Source organism: Corvus kubaryi, unplaced genomic scaffold, assembly GCF_017639235.1.
Source record: "Corvus kubaryi isolate FWS band 111438036 unplaced genomic scaffold, C.kubaryi_AGA036_p1.0 70, whole genome shotgun sequence".
NCBI lineage: Eukaryota > Metazoa > Chordata > Aves > Passeriformes > Corvidae > Corvus > Corvus kubaryi.
The window spans coordinates 3,423,496-3,446,313 of record NW_024582058.1 but is presented as its reverse complement, the minus strand read 5'-3'; the positions used below and the strand labels follow the sequence as shown (position 1 = coordinate 3,446,313).

The following is a 22,818-nucleotide window of genomic DNA, read 5'->3' as shown; positions in this document are numbered from 1 at the left end:
GAACATATCTGTGGTCAGTTGAAGATGCTTTGAGTGGAGATAATTTCCCTGAATTATTATGTGATAACATTCTTCATCCCAGTACACAAAGCTCAAAGTTAGGATTCAGATTATTTTTTTTTTCTCTGCAAAGGCAAAACATTTCCAGGCCTTTTAACAGCATTCAGCTTGGTTTTTCAAAGGAGCACAAACAACCAATTTGGTTGGAACAGGGGGATCAAGACTAGAACCACAAAAAGGATGTAAGCAATTAACTTCCATTTGACCTAAATTTTGTGTCAAAATTCATGGTCAGATGACAGCTCATCCCACAGGTTTGTAACACTCCGTTACCAGCTCCTCTGTGTGTCCAAATGTGTGTTGCCAACATGCATAGTCATGACAGTGACTCGCAGAACGTGTTGCTCACAACTGACACTGAGCTGGGCTATTTCTTCTTGGAAAAAGCAACCAGAGAGGCTTTAATAGCCACACCTGAAACAGAGACATCAAAAAAAGGGCCACAGTTGGCAGAAGACTAAAAAGACCAAAGTCAGTGTAGAAAAAGCTGATTATTCATATCATCAGAGTTGCCTCCTTCACTGTCTGTGAAATACACTATTGTCCATCATCAGGCAGTTACTGCCTTGAAGTTCCTACAGTTTTCCTGTCCTATTTTCCCTTTCCACCATGAAGGCTTTTTTTCATGTCAATCGATGTGCACCAAAAAAGCTGGGAGGAGAGAAAACTTGCAGCTGGTCACTTCAGTCCCCTGGTTTGTGCAGCAAACCTCCACCTTTGAAAGGTAACCTGCTGACTCCTGGCAGCCATGGAGCTGATTTGGGATCAGTCTCCCGTTTGTATCATGATGGAGTTGAAAATGAGAGTTGGTATCACGGGCATCAACAACAAAGTTGAGCACATCAGAAGCACTCAGGGGAGAGTTCCTGCTCTAGAGGAGCAGTTCATGTCTTTCTCTGGCTGTACAATCACTAAGGAAAAGTCACGAGGTCAGACACCTCCTATGTTAGAATCAGTGGATTAATGTTGCTGTCACAAGGGGAAAACGGGACTCAGGATTCCACCAAGAAACCTCTACATCTCAGCGGGAATGAGCAGCTGCTAGTTTGGCCTTTGGTCTCAGTTTTATTGCCAAGCATATAAAAAGAAATGTTCCAATCTTTTATTCCTTTTTCCCCCCAGCTGCTGACTCAAGTAACTTCTACCACCACTATTCCTTTTTTGCTATCCTATAAAGCTCTACACAGATAATAGCCTGATCTATAAAGTGAGAGCAACCCCCCCCTCCCCAGTCACCCAAGTATCTTAAGAACAGGGCATTCAATACATTCAGCCCAGATTTAGTGAATTACGTTTTCATAGGAAGAACTGAGTATAAAGCAGACAGTGCAGGACAACAGCTGCACTAATGAAATCTTTAGTTACACCAGATGTCAGCTATGAAATGTAAAGGAGAGACACTTGCATCTTATTTTTTTCTTCTTTTCTCTGTTATCTGTGCCCTGCATTTTATTGTTTAAATGAAATTTCTGAATCATCAGGAGATTTTTGTGGTTGTATAATGGCTGGAGCCCGTTCCTACCACCCTTGAATTTCACTGCAGGCATCTGGCATGAGCAGCAGAGCTCTGGAAGAAGTCTTCTGGGTTTAAGACCACCAAAGAGACACAGGCTGTAAAAGAGACACAACTACAGCTGGAGACCAGTGAAAAGGAGATAGTATTAGTGGACATTTGTGAAGTCCTTTTTCTTCGGTCTGACTGTAAACCAGTATCAAACCTACTTAAGAAATGAAGATTTCAAAGTTCAGCTTCAATAAAACCAGCTTTTCCTTGGTTGCATTTAGGACAGAGAGGATCATGGAGAAAAGACCCAAGTTAGGAGGGTTCAATACGTTGTTCAAGTGTGAACAGTGTTTTAGCAGTCAGCAGAACAAGTAAGTTGCAATGGATAGGTTTCATTGGAGACACCTCCTTGGTGGCTTAGGTTGAAGGAAGTGAGAAGAAGCACAAAAGAGGTACTAACACAGGGGATATTCTCATTTTAGACTCAACAGAGAAACAGTGACTGTCCAAAGGAGTAACAACACATTTCATTGCAGACACGTAACCCAGCCAGAAGTGCAAATCCAAATAAGGTGCTTAAAAAATGTTTGTGAAACATTTGGAAGAGATGGCCAGAATATTTTTCACAGAGCTTTCCTTCATAAAAAGATACAATTCTGTTAAATGTTCCACGGAAAGAGATTTTGATGGTAATATTCCTAACATGGAGAAGAGCTCTCTAGACCCTTTCAGGAAAAAAGAATTTGATCAAAAACTTTGGTTTTTCAATTTGAAACAGAAGTCATTGTGTTTTGTGAAAACACGTGAAAGAGCCACTGGTTTGCATGGACTTGTCTTCATTCCAAGGCAGAATAAAGAGCAATTTCAGATACCTGGAAATTGTCATGAGATGGAGGTGTCATTGCTAGGACAAAGAAGAAATAACTCTTGAGAGCGAAACCACACCCTACCCCATGACAGCCTGTAAGGAGGAACCCCATGGAATCCCTACTACTTCCCAGCCAACTTTACAGTTTACCAACTTCTTTCAAAAATTCACTGGGACTGATCTGTGTTTTGGTGAAATGCACAGTCATGCCCACACAGGTGAGAGAAGGAAGAAATGCACTTTTCTTTTTTTTCCCAACAAAAAATTCATTTTGAAAAAAAAAAAGGATAAAAAAGAAAAATCAACTTACAGAGGCTGCTGCAGTGCTTCAAAAGAATGGCAATGTAGGCTTATTGGTCAAAACTATATTTTTTTTTTTACTAGAATATTTCAGTCTAGAAGTAACTATTGGCTCCAGAATGGGATACAGGTGTGCTTTTTAAAGACCAGTAATACCCAGTACATCAAAATAGTGATTTGCACAGGTTTTTCTGACCCTCGGAAGCCTTCATCTATGCTAAAAGGCAGCACTACAAATTTATCTCATATGAGCAAGAGCACAATAAAATAGATAGAGGAGGGTCACGGATGAATTATTCCTCAACAGGAAATTCGAGTGATCCTAAGATTAAGAAAATAAAGTCCAGCATCTTAGAAAAGGAGAGTACTCTTAAACAGCTTTTTTAAAAAAAAGTCCTCAAATGAAAACCATGTTGATAATAAGTAGCATGCTGGTGCAAATACTCTGCCTAACTTCTTCTGTGCAATTAAAGACTGTGTTGAAAAGCAAACTTCTGCTTTGCAAAAGACAGATAATTTAGACCATGCCTCTGCATCCACATTCCAGAGTCTTTGGCTTCTCCATGAGAATGTGAATGAGGAACAGCAACTGCAGAGGCAACTGTGACAGCAGTTGTACTGATAGATGCCTGGCCATGAGAAGCCCATTGAGTCCTCCACTTCTCTAAATCCAGGCCTTTGACCCAATGGAAGAATGGAAAGATCCCTCTGGGCCCCGCCTGTAAATATCACCCAAACATTCTCAAATACTTTTTCAAACACTGTTTTAAAAAACCTTCCATATTCTAAACTTATATGGGACAGCACTGGGTCTCAGCTCCAGTTCTCTAATCCTTAACATTTTGACTAGCAAAAGTTCTAATCCTGTACCAAAATGTAGTGTCCAAAAAGTTTTAAGCATTTAAGTTTTATATGTTCTTACAGTTTACTTAGGATTAATGTAAGCATCGCTTCTTATAAACATTTACATACTTTGGCTCTGCTAATAAAGTGTATCCTCGCTCTTTTTTTTTTTTTATTGGGGACCTATAAATTTGTAGAGAGAGAAAAAGCCTACAACAACAATGGGGGTAGCGTGGCCCAAGCCAAAGGAAATTCATATATAAGGAAACAATGGGAAGTTGGCAAAAACGACATGAAGAAAAAAGGGAAGTTTATTGGATACACGCAAAGAAAAGACCACCCTATGTGTGTGGTATATATTTGTGCTAAGTCTCACATCTTTTCTGTGATATTTTTTTTTTACAAGGTTCTAAGCTGTTTTTTATGAGATGAATAAAACACACAAGAGCAAAGTCTCCAGCAGTTAAAGGGCAGTAGTAGATGTCTCTGCTATGCATTTGCTTCTAATAGAATTCCCATTCACTTTCCTTGAGCAAATCAAAATTGTTATTGGAAAAAGTTCTTTGAAAACCAATGATCCAAATTATCCTCTCCCAAAGGAAAGAGGTATTCAAAGCTTGGAAATCTGCCTCCAAACATATATGCACAAATGCAGTGTTGAGCAAATGAAGTGCACAATAGTTCCTGATCAAATCCTGTATGATCCTGAGGCTCAAGCTGAGAGACTTCAAAGGGCCTCCAGGAGAAACATGCTCAAAATCCCACACTGCCTGCCACCATCCCATGGGAGTTTGCTCAGTTTACCTTGGAGGTGCAACATTCTCCCTCATTTGAGTCCAGGTAATTGATTTTAAGTCTTGTCAGCCATTTTGAAATCATGTTCCCCCAATATTAGTGAGAGGCCTAGCTCTTGTCTTGTTCTCTTCTCATACTATTTAGCATCTCAGATTTGAATCACCAGTTACATTCTCCAGCCCAACTTCTGTATTTTTCTCCTCTTCTGTTTTGCTCTCCTGCTCTCCCCTCTCTGTGAGGGCAGCTTTAAGTTATGCACATGGTGACGTTCTTCTAAGGATGTGGTAAATCCAACAGGCTTTGGTTACTTCTTGTAAGGCCTCGAAACCTGTCAGTGGTGAGGGAAGGATGCTGGCCTCCAATGTGTGGGAGAAATGACTAAAATTAAGCACATGACAAAAATTAGCAGAAGAAAAAAGGAAGCTTCAACACATGGAAGGAATTTTGGTGGAACAAATAAGATTTGCTGGACCCTTCTCATATGATTCAATGATTCTGTTGTTACACTGCAAGTTGCAGTAATGGAAAACAGAACAGTTAGAAGGTGGGAGGTAAACTGAAAACAAAACAATATGTTACCTTGAAATGCAGGAGAGGTGAGGGTTACATGTTTATGGTGCACTAAAATGCATCACTCATTTGTCAAGATAAAGTCCATCTTAAAACCCTTTCATTCTCGTTTTCTTACATTTAAGGTATTAGCATAATTCTGCATTTTACAAAGTAATCCTAGATTTACTCAGAAGAAAGGATTGCTGTCCCTCTTTGTCCATGAATCTTCAGATTCACAGAGTCTGAGCAGAAATTCAACTTAGGCAAATGTCTACAACAGGTTCAGGGTGCTGTAAACTCTGCTCCTGCATGGTTATGAAGAAAGCATGTCACCACATTTCCTGAAAGGAGGGTCTCAGCTATGAATGCAGCTGTAATTTTCTACAGCAGGGTTCGTTAGCTTTCATTTTACTACATTTGTACCACTTTACAGTTTACATTTCCCACCACCGTGTTAGGAATGCTTCAATATTTGTGGTTCTTGTAGAAAAGATTTGGCTCTGTCAGTCAAAGACACTAAACTGCTATCAGACCTCTTACCTTAAAGGTAAATATTTCTAATTATGATAGCAGGAAAAATTTTAAAAATCATTGAGAACTGAAGATACAGGCACTAATTGGGCACTGGGGAAAGCTTGCTGTTCCTCTTATGAGGGATCCTAAATGCATCCAGTTCCAAAAGGATTAAAACAACACAGAATGAGCCACCTTCAAGTGAAATGGATGAGAAATCAAATTAAATAATTCAGTGGTAATACTGTGGTTTTCTCTTTTTTTATTTAGGCTGGCATTGCTATTTAGTGAGCCTGGGAAGACAATTTTAGAAAAATACAGGATAGCCATTCTTATCCTGCTATGTTTGTGCAGAGCTGAGACCTCACTGGGCTCCTGTGTTTGTTCCTCTGGAAGCAGCTCTTCCACAAGTTCATTGTACTCCACTGAACTGAGTGTGCTGCAGTTCTGTGTCTGTTCCTGGCTTTCCTACTGCATTCCTGAGGCACCAAATCTGCAGCAGACACCCCTCCTGGCAGGACAAAACGTGGCAGTGAAAGCAGAAAAGCATACAGCTTGAAGAATCTTTCATCTTTGTCTTGGAGATGGACAAGCAAAACAAACAAACTAATCATGTTCGGAGCACAGTCTCTTGCCCGTTGTTCCTCTCTAATGTCTTTCTCCTTAGTGTCTGGACAGGCAGCTCAGACATGCTCTGAATTTGAGCAAGAGTATTGAGGAGTGTACACAAGTTCTTGCAGCTCATGGTGTCTTTAGCAAATAACAGTCCCTCGTTCTCAGTCTTCTCTGCCCTTCCATGGCCCCATGCTCAGAAGCTGTGCTGTTCCACAGAGCGGGAGCTGTGTGGGTTTGTTCCAGCAGGAATTCCATAAGGAAACAGCAGAGCTGGGCACCACTGTGCCAGCTGGCATTGCTGGTGCTGAACTCACGCCTTAGCTTCATGTACAGTGAAGGTGAGGGAAAAGAAAAAAGCAGAGCTCTTAACCTGAGATCTCTAAGAAGGCCTGTGCAAAGCTGTTAATTGGAGAGGTGTGTGAAGCCCTGCCTGAGGCTGGGTACTCCATGGACAGGTGCAGTGCAGCTCCTCTGTAGGAGCCAAAGGTCAGACTGAAGTAATTTTTTTGCTGTTACTTATTTAGTTCAGTGTTCTGTAAGGACTCTCTGAGTGCTCTACCTTAGCTAATCGCTGAATAAAAAATAAAAAAAAATATGACCAAGCCCTGGCAGAGATGGTGTCTCTCATTCTTAGCAAAGGGTCTCTGACCCCTTCTGTGTGCTTTCTGATCCTACCCACTTGCAGTGCCTGGTTCAGAATGAACTGCAGAATGGCACAGAGGCTCTTGCATCCATTCAAGACTTAATAACCTACAGAGCCCACGTAGCCCACTTCACCCAGTGAAGCCTACAAAGGCTTTTCCATTGACCTCATAAGAAGCTGGAATAGCCCCATAGGAAAGGCTTCAGCACAGCAAATATAATTTCTTGCCATGATTGTACTTGGTTTGCCAGAGAGATTAATTCCAGACATGGTGGGTTAGTCAAAATTTGGATTTCCACTGCACCCACGCAAAATAAATGGTGAGAGGTTTCCTCCTGTTCCCCCTTCCCTGCCCAGCAGCACTGCCACCTGCAAGAGGACAAACCTTGAACTAACACAGACACAGTTATATAAACTGACATTCCAGTTAATAGCCACTTTAGAAATTCCCAAGCTATGAGCTGTCCTGCAATCTAGAAACTGTGGTTTCCAGACATGAGCTAAAATCCCAAACCACTGCACAAGGAGTCATTGCGAACATTTCTGTGTCATTGTTTCAAAACAAAGCTTGTAATATTTTAATGCCATGACCACAAGAGCTTGTCTGCTGCAGCATGTAAAGACTATCCAGTGAGTTAGGAAAGCACTCCGGCTTCCAGCCTGCTCCCACTCATTGACAAGTCTATTGGGAATACTGGGAAAAGAGTGCCTCAGTGGGCCAGCTACTGGCTTACCTAGAGGAGTAATGATAAATATGCAATGATGATAAAGTCTCCCAGGAAACAATACCCGCCCTTCTCACAGGTGACACCAGGATCACTATCTGCCCAAAAAGTGGGAGGCACAGGCTCTCAGTCTTCTTCAGTCTCTTGTTAAAGCTTGCATTCCCACTTAGCAGCCAGGATTAACTCTCCCTGTTTCTGCAGCCATGCTGTGGTGCAATGAACAATGTCAAGCTCTCTGGGACTTCAGGACAGTGAGCAGAAACACCACCTGTACAGCCTGCAGAGGGATCCTTGTCTCTACACTCTGTACATTTTCATCTCATCTTAAAACTCAAGAGGTCACAATTGTTCCCACCCAGAATTTTATAGCCACCAACTCTGACAGGCAGGTCTGCTTTGATTCCTTTTGCTATTTTTTCCTGTATCTCACCTTCTTCAGTGTTAAAAAAGAGGAGGTTCCACTTTGCCATCTGGAGTGACACCCACCTGAGACACAGACCGCTGTGACAAGGACTGTCACTTGGCTGCCCCACTTCATTCTCCTGTAACTCAGTGAACTCACAGGTTTCTTTCCAGGAATTCCACTCCTGATGTCTTCCCTTAACAACTGGCTTCCTAAACTGGGACCTCTGAGAAGCAAGGAAATGAGGACATTTTGGATGGCCATTTGAAATCTGAAGATCTAGCATGGATGGGTGAAAGGATCACCTATATATTTTGTTGCCTGATGATTATTCCTAGCTTGAGTCAGGAAAGCCAGAACCCTGCAGAATTCATACACCAAGGTAAAAAGGGAAGGGCCAGAATACAAGAAACTAATCCAAGAACAATTATTTTGTCTGTTCTTTCTGAAGCAATAAAATACAACTAAAATTTTCTCACATTTAATTCCACAGGAGAATGCACATGTCTGCAAAAGTAAAAATACCAAAGTATTTCAGCCCACAAAGATTCCAGGAAAGTGACAGGAGTTTGACTGAGTCAGGATAACAGAAACTATTAACTTTCTGGAGTTTCAGGACATAGAGAGAATTCCAAATTTTGCTTGATCAGCTGAAACAATTTAGGGAATAAGTTTCTGTAATTTTATTGCCAGAACTTTAGTGAAGAATTTCTTGTCAACATTAAGTAGAGATAGAGCTGTATAATAGAAGACATTATGAGTCCTCCTCCATGGCTTTCCTAGTAAGGTGATACCAGCCTTAGAGAACAAGGCATCTTTCAACTTCATAGAAATCTGGAGGCTAAAAGAATGCTAAAGATTTAAAATAGATTCAGGGAAAAAAGCAGGTTGAAACAGAAGCTTTATTTGTTTTCATATTAGAGCTGCTTTTCTCACTTTCCCCTTCCCAGGTTATTTCTTCCAGATCCGTTTGCAAAGCTGAGTTAATTTTCTGCAGGGCAACACTTCCAACTTACACCATATATTTTATATGCTTTCATATTGAAACGTATTTCAAAGACTTATGGCGTTTTTTCATGCCAGTTCATGATATTTATGTTTACCTGGAAAAAACAATTAAGATCTGCTTGGAGGGGATGGATGCTCCTGTTTCATTCTGTTTAACAGAAAGAACTCAGCAGTAGTCAAGTGAAAGAATATTGCACAGGCCAACTGTGCCTACATACAATGGTATTTGTAATGATTTGCATGGGGCAGTGGGGAGAGCTTTATATAAGTAATGTCACTATAAAAATGCATCACAAACTGAAGAAAGCAGATTTTGGCAAGTAACATCATCCTTAAGGAAACTTTTGCTGACTATGCACGGTCTCATTGGGATGGATGTGGTTGACCAGTACGCCCAGTCCAGTCCCTGACGATTGTCCCGGGTTGGAATCTGCAACTATTTAATTCTTCTTTTACAAAAATGACAAAAATGCTTTAAAGCTGGAGACTACAATAATAAAACCATGTAGGTTTCCACAGAGAAAGTGTGTTTTGGGGGATCCTTTGATATGCTTTGTTTATTGTTGCAAGCAGTTGCAAACCACAGTCTATTTTGGTTTTTGTCTGATCCGAGTTGCACATCTGGCTGTCAGGGTTAGTGTCAGCTTGGTGGGGGACTCCTCCAGAGATGTATGCAGGAGAAATATGTGTATCCTGCAGCATGGTGTGCAGGTCTGGGATTTCTTTCCTTCACCTTTCAACCTCACACTGAAGGAAGGTTCTTAAGTAAAGCACGGTGGCTCAGTAATGACATCCAAGGTTTCCAGCTAAGCCCAAAGCTCCCCAGTACTCACAAGACTTCCAGAAAAGCTAGCATGTTGGTTTGGTCTTTAGTAACCACTTTGACCAAAACCTTATTTGTTTGCCCATGTCCAATCAAACAGCACATTTTAGTGGTCAGCCCTACTGTTGTGTCCCCACAGGTCCTGTAGAAATGTCGGATGCACAGAGGGACCTGGAGTGTCTGAGGATTCGCAAAGGGGCACAGCCCACAAACAGAAAATAGTGAGCGGCACCACAGAGACACCAAGAGCTATTTCTAGAAAAGTAGTTACATCTTTGAAGTCTGGAATTCAAATCTGAGTCCCCAGCTGAGAAACTCATTTTGAGAAACTTGCAATGAAGGTTGCAAACCTGCACATTACCTCTAACCTTCACATTGCCCTAAATTTCCTGAGCTCTCCCAGTGCTCCAGGAAGGCCAGGGTCCCACTACCCACACCCACCTCAGTGTGCCGTGAGTACACTGTAATTCTGGGAACTCCTCTGCAACCAAAGATGTTGGTTTCTAAGGAGAACATTGTTGGTTTTGAAACCTGGGCTATTATATTCATGTTTAATACACGGATTTGGAAAATGGAATTAGACCAAAAATGTATTTTGAATGTGCTTCATTTAGTTTTGCAGCTCCCTGCAAACCACACAATCTGTTTGGGGTTTATAATACAAAATTTGACCTGAGGATCACAAAGTACTTAATACTTTGTGTATGCACAGATGAGCTGTAAATAGGCCCTTTCTTTCTGATGAAGGGTTCTTCAAGTGCTTGATACACCTTCTTTTTTACTTCTGTCAGTATTTGTAACTCCTAAATTTTGGACTGTTAGAACTATCTTTTTATAGTAACCAGTAGAAATTAATGTCTTCTATATTCAGATATGAAAAGCAAAAGTAGTGACACATTATGAAAAATTTCAATAATGCATCTTGAAAGAAAACTATGGAAATGGCAGAGGATGCTGGCAGCACCAATGCCAGGGTGCTCTAGACATCCCAAATTCTCTCCCATTGAGAGCAAAGAGAGAAAGGGTGCACAAGAAATCTCTGTTATCCCTTGGATACTCTGGTGAATGTTGTAGGAAGCTGGGCCTTGCAAAGACATCTTTGAGTACAGATTTGCCATCCCTGTGGCAAGGAACACCTCAGTATCAAGCAATCACTAAATCACTCATTAATTAAAGCCAAATTAAGGTGAAATGGAAGTAATAGGATGTATTAATTGCATCTGCAATTGATTATGCTCTTAGATGTTTGCAAAACATAAAGTAGAGAAATGAAAAAAGAATTCTATTTAATTGACAAAATTGACTAGATGAAACCAAAAGGGTTTTTTACCCTTTAGGCTACTGCCAGTGACAAGAGAACCACAGAAACATTAACAAATAAGCCCCTTTGGTTCTCTCTTGTATATTGAACCTGTGACTGTCTGATTCCCTTGTTCCACCAGATGAGTTTCCCACTAATATTGCTGCCCAGGAGTATTTTGTTGGGAGCTCACAGTGAGAGACATTTAGGCAGAACAGAAGTTTCTCCCTACAACTTGGTCTTTACCCAAGGGGAGACCAGAAATAGGAATGAGACAGTCTTCCCCCTACCCTGTAAGAATTAAACATGATCCTCAGCAGCTACTGCTTCCCTTTGGAAGCCTGCTGCTCACAGGAAGGGAAGGCTGGTGGCATTTTCATAACACTTTTTGCACAATCTGTTTCCACTTCAGGATAGAGAAAGCACATGATGAAGCAGAATACTCCTCCTCATTCCCAGTGAGGCTACGAAGAATGATCCTGCTGCTCTGAAGGACTGCAGGTCATTGTCACAACCTAAGACTTAGATGTGGAACAAAAAAAGGTCCAAATTGTTTTGATTTTTCAAGACAGGAGTTGCATCCTGGGGAAGTGAATGAGTTTTCCCATCTGTGAAATTCAAGGAACAGAAACACTTAACAGTGGCAAATGGGTATTTGTCAATGCAAGATGAGCAGATGAAAGTGTTTGGTAAGGCATCTTCATTTAATATCATTTAAGTGCAGTGTGTAACAGACTTAAGTGACTTGCAGTAGTTTCTTGGTCCCTTTTGGATCTGTAACCACCCACCTAAAACCAGACCTGCTGAGGAGCAAATGCTAAGCAGAAACCAACAATTCCATTTTGGCATCAAAACCTGGAGACAGCATTCATCCCAAGGAACATCATTTGTCCAGGGATTACACTGCTCTGCACAAAAACCTTTGCAAAAATCAGCATGAGACGATGAAAGGGAAATGAAGAGAGGTCCAAATAAAAAACATTTCCTGAAACACTGGAAATTTTAATCTTCCCTAGAACATCACAGCTACTTCAGCAAAATTTTAGCTAAGAGAACAGCTGTGTTAAGTAAGACTCAAATTAGACTGGAACTTCATTCACACCATCAATTCTTTTTCCCCTTTAGTTTGGCTTTACCATCTTAAGACGTTACTTTTGCAATGTAAAGATGAAGCAAAATCCCAGCAAAAGTGTAACAGAGACATTGCCAAGCCTAGCAATGTTCAATGAATCCTGAAGCTTTTTCTGATCCAATTCCACCTTATAAATGGCCAAGGCTTTGCAAATTTTATGGGCCATCTGCAGGCCTAAGACAATTTATGTCCTCAGAATTACATCAGATATTTAAACACCATTTTCAGGAAAATAAAAAAATGTATAAAATTTAGGCTTAGCAAACTTCTCATACCCAGTTATAGCAGCAAAATCAACAAAAAGCAGGTGTCTTTCACACTTCCTAATATGTGGTGAGCTTTCACTGCTCCACAAAGCACTTAGGCTTTTTTAATGTTCTCTTCTCTGCCTCTTCCTAACCTCCTCTCTATCTCAGCAGAGAAGCAGTGAATAAGGTCTGTTCAGGGTACAGTAAGAAATGACCTGGACATTTATCCAAACCACAAGCCAAGATGCCTGTGGCTTGACAACGTCTGGTTAATATTTTTTTCCAGGTTTTGACTCACATTGGAAGTAAAAGTGACAAAAAATCTACTGAGAGAAGCCCTTTCTTTTAAGATTCCCTTTCTGACTTTGTGCAGGTGTGAGCTTCAGATTGCCCAGATATCCTATGCACCCAAGGGTTTGTGTAACACAGCAAATAAAACAGGACACATCTTGTTTCTTCTGAAGTAATCCCCAAGGGGTCAAAATCCTCAGCTATAAAGCACAGTTTGTGTGCATTGCTCAGTACAGGCCCACACTCAAAATTCGCAATTGCCTCAACAGTACAGCAGTTTAGTTTTATCCTAAACTGGTAGTTTAGTTTTATCTTAAAATCAACAGTCACAATGGAGTTTAGATTTTTGTTTTTCAGGCATGTCTCCCCTTTCCCTAGTGAATATTCTGCTTTCATGACTTGCTTTTGCTTTCAATTCCAATAATTTTGGTTAAAGGAATTGCAGCATGTAAGTGCAAAGAAGCCTAGTTCGGTCAAACACGGTATTTATTGGCATGAGGGTGCCACCTATTGTCACGACAATTGATGTGAGAAAACCTTCAGCAGACGTTTTTGGAAAGCATTCCCTTCCTACTTTAGATCACTTTCAATCCTTTAGATGATTCCATTTTGGCAAGATTATGTTTCTGTCTAACATGCACAGTCTGTACACACAGGGATTGCTTCTTCCACTGTGTTAATGCCGTGGAATATGGTGATTGTAAGATCATACAAGTATCAAAGTATAACTGTCATACTTGACCCTCAGGCATTGGTCTGCTATACCCATCACTAGGATAACAAATCAGGTCCCAAAAGCACCTGTATTTAGGATTTTTCAATACAAACACATGTATTTGGCAAAAAACATATCTAGCACTTCACAGTTTTCATGATTGCTGAAGTCTTAAAACTTCAATATCTAAATTCTGTTAGGTACCCAGTTTGGGGAGGCCAGGGACAGGCTTAGCAGTGGGAATAGCAAGAGAACAGTTCTACTTAAAAACCTGAAAAGAGCACCACTACTCCACCTCTGGAATTTTAAAGTGCTTCCCAAAAGGATTGTTCCATTTCTTGGACCACCAGCAGTTTTTGTAACCATGCAAAGTGTAGTTCTCAGCTACAAAAGTGATGATAGCTTTCTATAATGCTGACATCATGACAATAACAACAACAACATACCAGTTTTCCTTTAGTCTTTTAACTTTGAAAACAAGTTCTCAGTTTTCTAGCACCTCAAATTATTAAATATTTCACATGGAAACTACTCCTAAATATGTAGGGAAACTAGAAGATGTATAAAGAAGTGCAATGTATGAAGTGCAAGCCCAGGAGTTCACTTTTGTGGACACTCACCTTTAAGCAGTGGTCTTCAATTCAAGGTGTGGACACTCACCTTTATACAGTGATCAGAAGTCAAACCACTCAGCTGCTGCTTCAAGGAAGGAAACACCGGTTTCTAGGCCTGCTGTTCTGAGGCCTTTTATGTTGACAAGAAAAAGGCAAGATAAACACTGTACTGTGAGTCAGTACATCCGTATCTGCATCTTTTGGGGTTTTTTTAACACTAGCATTATCTTTAAGCAGATATGTGAGAACTGCAAAGGCACCAAGACACCATAAAGCTGGTCCTTCATATAAAACAGACTCACTGGATTGCTGTCCCAGGATATTCCAAGCTTTTGCCATTTTTTGGAGATACCTGGATACAGATGGATCTACAGATTTATTTGGTTTGGTACAGATTCATGTTAGGTTTGAGTTTTCAGCTTAAGGCTTTTGGGTTTTCCCATCCCAAAGGAAACTTACCAAATCAGAAGTGATGCGGGGCTGTCTTTTCCTGGGCATGCAGGTAGAGATAAACAGACCACCAAAGGTAGAATCAGCCTGGAAAATACAAATGGCACTGATGTTAACATGCTAGTTGAAGATCATTTGAGTAGACGTGACCCTAAAAGACCACAGCTTTCAGTTTGAAATGCCAAGTCTGTGATTACTGTCACCACTTTTTCCTCCCAAATCTGAATCCCAAAGACCAGCAAGGCTTTGGTTCTTACAATGTGCCAGCTATAGTTACTGTAAATGGAATATTTGTTTCAGCTTCATGCCCAGTGTGCAAAGAAAAAGAAACTGAGTTAATCTTCAGAGTAGCAGGAGAAAGAAGAAAACACTGTTGTAATTTGGCTGCTGTTTGCATAATTGCTTTAGAATTTTTGAAGCCTTTTTACATTAAAAAGGGGGGGAAAGGAGAGTGAAAAAAAGAAATCCCTAGTTCCAAGTTCATGCTCCCTCCAATCCAACTGAAACTGGTAGAGATTACTGATAAACCATAACAATTCTTACCTGTGAGCTATACCATTTTCTTCACATACAATGGCAGATGAGACACAAAATGAGTCTGGGATAGGACCCTCTTCACAGTCTGGAGAACATTTCTAAAGCAACAAAGAAAAATCCTTTGTTTTGACTAAGCAGCAGCAAACACACTTTTCCTCAGCTGGTAACACCTTCAATGAACTTGCTGACTTGTCACTGATCAACACATTAGATTAAAGGCTTATTTGTTGTATCCTAAATGAGTGAGTTTAATAAAAACAGCTGTTGTAGTAACACACCAGAACCTTTTAATTTGAGCAGCTAATGGGACTCCTAAGGCAATGCCAAAGAACACATCTTCACTGGAGAAGCCACATTGCTTCTTTCTAGCCACCTCTCCAAAAATAAAACAGGGATTAAAATAATCAGATTGAGAACTTTGTCTAGGTTCCTTGGTGCCAACAGATAAGCTCTATGCATGCTCTAAAGAGTCAAAAATAGATTTTATTTTTTTAAACCTTTATAGAATAAGAGTTTGTCTGTCAAATTCAGTCTTCAAAGAGGTTTCCAGGTTAGAGAAAAAAAAAGAGCTCAAAGATTCTGAGCCTTGTCTCTCAGCATCTTACAAGAAGGCTGTACCCATGTAACTGGTTTAAAGTTGTCTCCACAGTGACTCAAGCGGCTGCAACGGGAGGAGCCAAGGGAATTAAGACTGACTTATGTTGCTATGGGCAATCCTTTCAGGAAGAATCCTTCCAGAATCCTTCCAGCTGGTGTCCCAGGTAGAGACATAGAGAAAAAGGTCCAGTTCAGGTTCCCAGAGGCATCCAGTGTCAACCTCACTCTTGAAAATTGTGTAAGAGATGTGAAAGCAGATCAGCTGCCTGTGCCTACAACTTCACATAGCTCAAACATCTGCTGAAAACTCAGCAGTGTCCCCACTTTCTGTCCCATTTTTTGCTTTGACAAGTACTTGAAATTCCCAAAGGGGCTCAAAGAAAAGCTGATGCCACCTCTTTACACCAGTAAACTCACCTAGGTTTCCAGAAGCAGATAGAGGTGACCACAGTGTAGAACAACAGGAACAAGCATATTCCACTAAGATATTCCCAAGGGTCCCGACTCCACAGCTTTTCTAGAAGGGTCACAAGGTTTTCAAAACAGCATTGTGCATTTAGGTTTTAATAATCAATAAAGGTATATCAGCAAAACAAATTATATTGGAATTTATCCTGGCATAACTGGATCCACCTTGCTGAACTGTGGAGTTGTCACTGAAAATGTATGTGCAGAGAACATCCTAAAGCTGGGCTCAGTGGTAAGGCTTTATATGAAGTCCAACAGCACAAGGTGCTTGGTCAGATGGACCTTTGCTTTAGGACACTTTTCCTCTGTAGTATGCCTAGCTACGTCACTTCCACCACCCAGGAAACCACGCATCCTTTCAACAGAATTAAATATTCTTGGTGCTGCAGCTTATAATTAGCAAAACCATTGAGGGAAGGAAAAAAAAAAAACCTAAACCAAAATAAATCTAGCCAGCAGCACTTGGTAAGAGATCCATATTTATTTAGCATTCCCTTTGTTGGCAGTTAAATGCGTATTATTGTCAGGTAGTGTCCATGTGTGTTTTCCTTTATCAGTACTGCCAGCTCTTTCTTTTCCCCATCCTAAATTCCATTTTCCTCTTCAAGAGAGCATGGAAAAGAACATACCAAGAAAGCAAACATGGACTCTGACTCTAACAACATTTCCATCCCTTGACATTCAACATTCAGTTGTATATGATTGGGTTTCCGTTTGCACTTAAAGTTATTCTCTTGGCAAAGGCCAAGGAGCTGGCTAGTGAAAAATCTCTCCTTCGCTCTGGTTTGCCCACCTCCTTGCCTTCAAAAGCCAAAAATCACCATGTTCTGCACAAAGGGCACCCTCAGTGGCTCCGAGTAGCCTGCCTCCTCCATTTATTTGCACTGTATGTTCTCCCTGGAGGCTGAGCATGGCCATCAATTCCCCTCCTTGTCTGGTCTTTCTGCTTGACTGACACGGCAGCGTGATTGCCACTGGCCATTGTCCACACCAAAATGAACAGACATGAAACGACACCAGAAAGATGCCTCTGTCCAACATTTCCAACTAGAGAGGGGGAAAGAATGGCCTTATTCTTGCCCTAATTCCGGACTGAAAATGTGACCACAACGTGTCTGAAAATACGACCACAGCTTGTCTCTCATATAAATACCACTTGAGAGCTGAAAGCCACCTGGCTGAGAGCCACCTGGCCAAGGACCTTTTACAACCAAAGAACTAGAAAGAGTTGTAGATGCTAAAAATGCAGTAATAATCAATGGAAGTGACAATACCTAAGCATGTGGAAGCTGTAATCCTGGCTCCCTATAGCCAGCTTCCTCATTTCTGTGTGCAATAGTCACACTCTGTGCTCCTTCCAGGTCCGTGTTTAGCAATCTGACATGGGAGACAGATTGCTCCAATCTACCTTTGCTGGACTTGCTCCATGTCCAGGAGCCAGCACCAGGCCTTTGTGTCAGGTATGTCCACAGAGCAGGGCCAGGGGAGCACAAGTGGGAAGGGAGACAATAGGTGCCCCAATATGGATGCCCATGGGGCAGAATAAACATTTCCATTGGGATGTCTGACACTGGCTGATTCTCCTGCTGCCTGGCAGCACTCAGAACCTCCGTACCATCAGGAAGTCATTCATTCTCACAGGGGAAGTTTTCCCTTCACAAACTGGAAGTAGGTTCTAGGAGAAAGGCACAGAGCTACACGCCGGTGTCAGTCCTGATTTTAGTAAAGCCTTTGTTTGTACTATTCACTGGATACTCTCCAGTGCTACTAAAGACAGCAGCAAACCTTCTTTTGCCATGCCCAGGTATTCACTCTGCTCTAAACTCACATAACATCAAATAAAAGCATCCGCACTGGGTCTGACTTCTGCTGCTCCCAAAGTCAGTCACAGAAATGGTCCAAACTGGAGGGAGAGGAACCTCACTTGGCAAAATCCCCTCTGTCTCTCATTAGGTATATTACAACCTTGCAAGACATGATAAATTGTCTTCACATAAACGGTGAATGATCTGCTTAGCAGTAACAACAAGAAATGCAAACACTCCCTTAGCCAAAGGCAGACTAATACTGTGCTGGCAAACCCATCTCCCCACCTTAGTTTGGGAATGGTTAAAACAGTATTAGAGTGTAACACCAGTGGATAAAGCCTGTAGCACGCTGTACAGCCAAGAAGTAATATTTTAATTCATGTGGGGAAACATTTTTGTGTGTTGCAGAGACCAAAACTCAGCTCTAAAGCCCCACGGGAGAGCTGACCTGGAAAGGCTGGATAATTCTGTCTTCGTTGCCTCATGGAGCTGGAGTACAAACAGGTGACGTATTGTGTGTTCTGGACTTCTCTTTGGAAAACTGGGCTCTGAACCACAAACATTTGTACACAGTCTCACCCTCTCACCAGGGCCATCAACTGTTTAAAAAACATAAGTGCAGGAAATTTGGTGTGACAAGAGGATTGTCACACTCATGTTTTTTTGCTACTTATTCTGATACTGAGTGGGCATCTTCCAAAAAAAAGGCAAAAAGAAAAAAAAAAGGGGAATTTTGAGAATTTCAGTGTTCCTTTAGATCCACAGAGCTCTCAGTTCCTTTAATCCACAGAACGACAGCGAAAAACTTGGAAATATGAACCCTAAGTTATTTTTGCTTAAAAGTATTTTATAACTGCCTTTACTTTTGAAGCCTTGGTTTAATTTGATATTGCAGAGATCAACTTGTGATTTAAGAACCACTAGAAGTACCAAAACTGTAGATTGCTCCCCTGCATATTCCATAGGCTATGATCAAAAAACTACATTTATCCAATCCATGTATTATTTTTTATACAATATTTTTTTGTGCCTGGAAAGAACTTCCATTTCTTTATCTGTGAAACTTTTTCTATAAACAGATACAGTGAGAACAAGAATTAATTTTAAAGACAAACATAATTTTCCTGGGGAATTCTCTGTTTGCTTGAGTACTTTATATAATTAGACCAGCCAGTTCAAATTGTGCAAATTGTTTTACATATACACAGTTGCCCTAGTGAGTAATATGGATGTAATTCAAGTTAGAGAGCACACTCAGTGCTGACTGACAGCCCAGTTTTCACTGAGTTTTGTTTTGTCGTGGACATTTGCCCTGTGTGAATTGCAAGCCATACACAGAAAGAACATTTGTTTAAAGTTGAGAAATTATCTGCAGATTTTTAACATCCCCTGTGGCTCAGCAAATGAAAAGACTCTACACTGGTTGTCTGGCATTCCCTGGATTTTGCAGTTTGTATGGAGTGCATTGCATCCTTCTCCAGAAAGTACCACACTAATGACCTTGCCTGCTCATTCCTGCCAAGTAGTAGTTGGCAAGTGAGGAGCACGCTTCAGTGAGCAATGCCTTTTACTGATGACATTTTTACCCTTAAAACTACATTTTTTACATGAATTGAGTTGACCAAACAAATCAGTATGGGAACAAGAACGTCAGTCTGGATGTTTCAGCATAACATCACAGCAAATAGGGACCTGCACATACGTATCCAAGCTAAGTCTGGAGATTCTCACTTCATTCCTAAACCTTGTAAGCAGCTCCCAGCATTTAACACCTAACCAGCAAACCATTCCCCTTGATGAGTTAATTTCCTGGTTTTTGTAATAAGACTATTTTTTAACCACAGAAAGGGGATAACAGCCTGTGTGCAAAGGGATCTCTGAGACACCTTTGGGATCTGTGTTACCTGTGAGGCCCATCCCACATGAGCCTATACTGGAGCAGTGCTGGCAGCATGTGGATTACCTCCTTCCCATGGCTTTAACCCTGCTGTGCCATGGACTGGCAGGAGTCAAGTTTGAGTAGCAGGAGCTGCAAGAGTCCCTCCAGGTCTTGGGGCACAGATAAAGCTTCATTGAGCAAACAGTTCCACGTGTTTTAGGATTTTTTTATTGCAGAAGTGTTCCTTCAGGACACTTCACTAGACATTACCAACATCTCTGTGATTATGAATACCTGCCTACATCCTCTGCTTCTTTCTTAGGTGGATGGAAATCCAGGTGATCGTGCCAGGTTTCAGTGGTACTTATCTCTTCTAGGCTGGCTGGATCAAAAATGACCCTGTGTGTATACCAAAGTTCCATTTTTCACCTGGTCACACCAGCTTTAACAGGCTCCACCACTTAATCAAAGTCTTACTGTAACTGATTTGCCATTTTCTTCACAAATCCTCTGGCATTTGAGAAAGATGGTTATCTGAGCTTTCATTTCTGGACTTCTACCTTGAAATTAAAGTACACTCAGAAATTTATACGTATTTAGAAGGGAGAAAAAGCTCATGCAAATTTTGAATCCTGCAACTGCTTTCCCATCTGCTTGTATTTACTAGCGTGCCATTCCCTGGAATGAGTGGATTCCAGCAAGCTGGCGTTAGTGGCAGCAAGCTGAAGCCTGCTCCGAACTGTTTGCAGGATGAGGGCTTTCTCCTCCTGGAATGCATCACTGTAAAGGAGCACAGTTTTCAAATAAGGCATCTCCATTCAGACACTGACACTCACTGGAGACTCTTAAATGCTTCTTTTATGTAACTAAAGGTCAAACTGAACCTCCAAATGTGGAATTTCTGACATCCAATTAAGTAGCCCACATTAAAAATTGGGCCAGTGTTTAATTACGTCTGGAGAATACATGAGTTCAGCTGAGACAATTCACACTCACCTCATGTGTTTCTCAGTGTTTTCGATGGTGGAACTGAATAAATATTCTTTTGCTCCACAGATGCACTGGATCAAGGTTTAGCTTGTTACACATAAAAAATAAATCAGCTCATATTTCCTTGACTTCATTTTTCCAGCTTTGTCATTCTGTCTAGGAGCACACTGCACGGTCAAGCCAGGCATGGCTATGCATGTTAATAACCCTTGGAACACTATGGATATTTCTGTGCAAACCCCTTTTTATTTTTTCCAAATAAATAGTCAAAGTGCACCTGGTGAAAGATACTTTTCTCTCTCTTTTTTTTTTTTCTTACTAAAGCCTGTGTTTCAAAAACCCTAAGTAGAACCACAACTGTGGTGCTGCTTTTCAAATCAAAAGGACAGTACAGGATATGGCTCCCAGCCAGATGTTTAATGCTTGTAGGTCAATATACAACCAACTCAGCTCCTGCTGCCTAATTGACAAACCACATATCAGGCACAGGAAGGTTAACAACTGAGCTTTCTTTCACCTAAGATCCTCTGTTGAGTCTCTGGGCCCTCAGCCCCCTTTTATTTTATCAATCACAAATATCTACTGTGAGCTCCCTCCAGGCACAACAGACGAACTGCATACCTGGAAAAAAAAGGAGAGCCCTGGTAAAGCAGTGAGTGTCTGGTCACTCAGGAGCCAGCCTAGCTGTTCATCATGCTTCTCCATTCAGTCTGCCAAAGAGGTTTAGACCCACTGCTCCCAGTGTAAATTATTTGTGCATGAATGAACCAGGAAGAATTTCCTCCAAAATATTTTTGATTAATGGAGCTGTGACACCACATGTCAATGCATCACCAAACAGGCTTGATATAACCCAGTCCCCTACTCCAGCTTGTTTGTCAATTGTCAGTGTTTTAAGGTATCTCTGCAAAAACAAATGTTAAAAGTCTTTGCACAAAAATGTTTCCCAAAACACCAAAGAAGTAGCCTTCCTTTTATTGTGTTTTTTTTTCCCCTGGTATTATTCCTTGCCTGTTTAAAGGAAAAAAAAACCTACTGGTAAGGGAGTTTTTCTGGAGGGGGACACCTGAGAAGAGCAGAGAACACAAATATCTACCAAGACCCCATGCTCACTAGTGCTCAGGAAAATCCCCTGATTATATCACCCCCTCTGTCCCTCCACATCATGGTAGTCACACATAAGGGAAATCCATGGAAAAACACCAGGCCTCAGCCAACACTGCAATAACTTAGAATAATGAGATATATCCCAGACTAGATACATCAGCAATAACAGAGCATGAGAAGCTACTAATATTATTCCACTCAATATTCTTGTCCAGATTCTTGGGGATGCTACCCCTACCCCATCATCATAGTAATACCTCGTACTTCACTCTGACAAAGCTGCAGTGAAGTCCAGCAACGTAAGCATAGAGATTTCAGCTCTGTCTTTGGCCATAAGACACCCTACAGTGACATAAAACATCTCTGTATGTGCTGATCCCAGTAACACTGTCATCTGGAAGAGAAATCACCTGGTGAAGGCTAGCAGCTACTTCTGAGTACAACACGGATCCAGTCCATGCAGAGTTAGTCCCTCAGGGTTGAGTGCTGATTGTCTGAATGACTAAACCCTTATATTTATCCATGAGTATGATGTGCACCTCCTTAGAAGGAGACACTGAGCGGATCCATTAGCAACACACAGAGCTGCTTCCACCTGCTTTTTGTTATGCTGTTGTTAGCTATTACTTTCAATGTTTCCAGGTGTTTCTGACCTTTGCTTGGTTTGATGGTGCTGAGCTTAAGTGTAATGACTTATTTGCCCATCCAACAGTCTCAAAGTGACAGACTGACCTTTCCCCTGTAGCTTGATGCCTTAGGTGTCCATAGAGGACACGGATAACTTTGCAAGGATGCAGAGTCTGGGTCTGCGGTTCTATCAGTCTATGTGAAATAACCTTCCCTGTGTTGTTTGTGAAAAGAAGATCCCTCTTAGGCCTCCTTTCTTACTCCTAGTGTTGGTACTACGGATGGAAAACATCAGAATGGCTCTGTCCCATCCTTCTGATGCCTTTTCCTGGTCTTAAAATCAAGAGTCAAACATGGTTAGAAGGGGAAAAGGGATTTTACCTTGGTATTTATTTTAAGGATC

The 22,818-nt window shown here is 41.2% G+C and overlaps 1 long non-coding RNA gene across 1 annotated transcript; it reads right to left on the bottom strand.

The window, feature by feature from the left end:
• Positions 1 to 14,409: 14,409 nt before the first annotated feature.
• Positions 14,410 to 16,035, bottom strand: LOC121674740. Its single transcript, XR_006019810.1, has 3 exons — positions 15,954 to 16,035; positions 14,946 to 15,037; positions 14,410 to 14,489 (listed from the first exon to the last, which is right to left on the bottom strand). It is a non-coding gene; the product is annotated as an uncharacterized LOC121674740 (long non-coding RNA).
• Between the last annotated feature and the right edge of the window lie 6,783 nt (positions 16,036 to 22,818).